The 3,391-nt window shown below is 36.8% G+C and overlaps 1 long non-coding RNA gene across 2 annotated transcripts in view; it reads left to right on the top strand.

The window, feature by feature from the left end:
• Window positions 1-2,711, top strand: part of LOC116090310 — a 21,381-nt gene extending 18,670 nt beyond the window's left edge. Inside the window, exons 3-4 of one of the 2 annotated variants that reach the window (XR_004118638.1) lie at window positions 81-205; window positions 2,329-2,711. This is a non-coding gene — a long non-coding RNA (uncharacterized LOC116090310). Of the gene's footprint in view, window positions 1-80; window positions 276-2,328 lie in introns of those variants that run through there. The other variant, XR_004118639.1, reaches the window with a different exon arrangement.
• The last annotated feature ends 680 nt before the right edge of the window (window positions 2,712-3,391 follow it).

Raw genomic sequence — 3,391 nt, 5'->3', positions numbered from 1 at the left:
ATTCAGCAGCAGCCCCCCCTCTCATATCTGTCTTTTGCCTCTAATTTCTGCCTTTCCTATAATCATCCCCACTTCCTCAGTTGTGGCTTTCCTATTGACTGGCTCCAGTAGAGTGGCGCCCAATGTGGGGCTTGACTACAGGATGCGCAATGAAGAACACCTTTAGAAGTAGAGCTCTTGGGGAAAAGTGAAAGTGTTGGCATTGGTAAGTAACTTTTGGATGTAAAAGACATAAGGAAATACAGATAAGAGAGCTCAAAAAAAGTAAAACACATACACACACACACACAAGAGAGAGAAAAGAAAGAAAAAAGAAAAAGTAAGGAAGAAATGAGAAATGGAAGCAGTGTTATGCTTTTTGTACTAATGCTTATGTAAAGTAGGGCAGCAGCAATTGGTAAAGTACCAACAGCAATCGGTCCCCTGCCAACCCCATTCCAGACTCCTCTGCTCTGTGCTCATCACCAGAGCACAAAGATGGAACATGGGAGGGGAATGGGTAAAGGAGCCAGCACAGAGCAGAATGCGGAGTCCCAAGCAGCCGGCAGCTGGAGCTTGCTCCTGCCCCTCTCCTCTTGGACTAGTACAGGTGAGTTATGATCCAATCAGCAGGTTAAGGTCTAAGAAAAAATGTTTATGGAAAATGTTTGAGTTTGATAAAAGCAAGTGATGAAGGTTAAAGGATATAAAAGATCTTGGATGTCAATGATTTAGAAATAAAAAATTCTTCAGATGAAAGAATTTTTTCAATTTGATAAATGCAAGTTGTAAATGTTGGAGGGTCTAAGAAGATGTTTTAAGGTATATAAGTGCAAGTTATAGAGACATAAGAAATCATTTAAAGTATAAAAAATGGGAAATGTTTCACATTCCTTCCACATGCTATTTTTATTTCAAAGTTCAGAATTTTAACATTGATCAGTGGAGTTCTAATAAGCTAGTGGAACACTGCCAGTTTGCGATTCAGCCACAAGCTCAAGGTTTTAATTTCCTTTTGGTTTTCTGAATATAAACTTAAGGGTGCTTCTCATCGTGCTAAAAACATCTCTCTTCAATCTATATATCTAGCTCTCTGGATTGAGGAAAGAATGTTCCTTTTAACCCAAACCTATAGTTTTTATTAGGTCTCAAAGGCATGAGTCTAGTCTTATTGTCCAACAGACATCTGTTAACTATATTTCTGTTCTTTCTTTAAAAAGAATTATTCATTTTATGTATATGAATACACTGTAGCTGTCTTCAGACACACCAGATGAGGGCATTGGATCCCATTACAGATGGTTGTGAGCCACCATGTGGTTGCTGCGAATTGAACTCATGACTTCTGGAAGAGCAGTCAGTGCTCTTAATTGCTGAGCCATCTCTCTAGTCCTGTTAACTAAATTTCTAAATATGGTTTTCAATACAATGGTAAATATTAATGTCTATCTTCTTGTAAACTGAAGTTCACATAAGCTTCAGGGAATCAAGAGTCCTAAGATTGGACCTGCCTGTCACAGACCAAATGGACTCCAAATAAGTACATCTAGCAAGTGGCCCCAAATCTAAATTACATAAAGTAACATATATTTTACAAATTAGAAATTATATATATTGAAGCATATATAGTAACTACATGCATGTGTATATATAAATTATCTACATTAAATATACATTAAATATAAATTGTACAAATTAAATATAAATTATACTCATTGAATGATTTATATACATTTAAAATATATACAGAAAATATAAATCATATGCATTAAATATTAATTGTATACTTTAAATAAAAATTATACATTAAACATTGATTATATATGTTAAAATACAAATTAAATGAGTTAAATCTATAAAATCTAAGTTCTAATCTATATAATATAATCTATATAATATACATAATTTCACATGTCCTCAAGGACAAGAAATTATGGAACAAGCCCATGGAGCTCTGAAAAATCAGTTTCAAAAAATAAAAGAGGTGCAGTGGTGGTGTCACACGCCTTTAATCCCAGTATTTGGGAGGTAGAGGCAGGCAGATTTCTGAGTTCAAGGCCAGCCTGGTCTACATAGTGAGTTCCAGGACAGCCAGAGCTACACAGAGAAACCCTGTCTTGAAAAACAAAACAAAACAAAAAAAAAAAAAAAAAAAAAAAAAAAAAAAAAAGAGGGAGTTGTATACTCCTTCACCACAAAATTTTACTTTTTGACCTTGGATGCCAAGAGACTCTCTGGTGCTGAGTGTCTATGGCACCCATCAACTTAGCATACTTATGCTCAGGTGAAATGAAAGGATCTGCTTACTGGCATATAGCATGGTCCTGATCCTGTATTAATATGGGGAAGAGGGCATATTTGTGTTTTTTCCACAAGATGCTGAAGGAGCCAGGTGGCTGCCAGAGTGATTAGTGAGACATGCTGATGCTGGGACAAAGAATGATGCTCACCGAGATCTTGCTGAGTGCCCTGACAATGGCAGCAGGGAAGTCGTATTGGACATCTGTTCCTGATCAACCTTTGCAACAATTGTCTGTATGGTCAAGGCCAGAAGTACTTGTGACCTCTATAATACTCACCTGTTAGGATACCCTTGGTCTAAGGATAAAAAGTATTTCAAATTATTGAATTATACTGCTATGGGTCAGGGCCTACATATATGTTTTATTAGAAATAGTACCAATGTTGGATTTGTTTCTGTGCACCCTAAGACTTGGAAGAAGAATGTCTCTAAGACTGTAGTGAAAAGCATTAAGATGGGAAAGCCTATATCCCAGACTGGACAAGCTGCCTTGTCTCAGGCTTTTAGACCTTGCAGGACAGAGAACATGGAGACTGTAGAACCTGCCTTCAAAAAAAATCAATCAAATGGAGAAGTTGTTAAAATGACCCTCCTCTTTCTTTTAATGTGACTGGTTATCTCAACTCAATTATGGGCTGGTCTGGAAATCAATCCATTATTGGACAAACGGAAATGACGGAGCATTTGGAGGGCTGGTTCTAAATATTTTTAGAGACATTTTTGGAAATTGGCAGCTGCCTTGTATAATGTTGTTTGCTGTGGATAATAATGGGACATGTTTTGGGGTTAAGGTAAATGTGACATCCTGCATTACCCCACCTAATCTTTTATTAATTGGGAATGTTGTATTTGGTATTGGCTCTGATAATGAGTACAATGTTTCTTGTTTTAATTGTCTTTTGTTCAATTGTGATTCTGCACTGTATGATGGTCAATCTATAATGGTAGTAGTACCTCAACCAGCTTTTTTTAATGATTCCTTTAGATTTATCTGAACACTGGTATTCTAAAAAAGGCTTACAGATACTGTAAGAATTAGATCACACTCTGGCAAGGAGCAAGCACATGGTTGGTTCGAGGCTAGCCTGGGCTACAGAGTGAGTTCCACAA

This window comes from Mastomys coucha, unplaced genomic scaffold, assembly GCF_008632895.1.
Source record: "Mastomys coucha isolate ucsf_1 unplaced genomic scaffold, UCSF_Mcou_1 pScaffold15, whole genome shotgun sequence".
NCBI lineage: Eukaryota > Metazoa > Chordata > Mammalia > Rodentia > Muridae > Mastomys > Mastomys coucha.
This window is presented reverse-complemented; position numbering and strand designations above follow the sequence as displayed.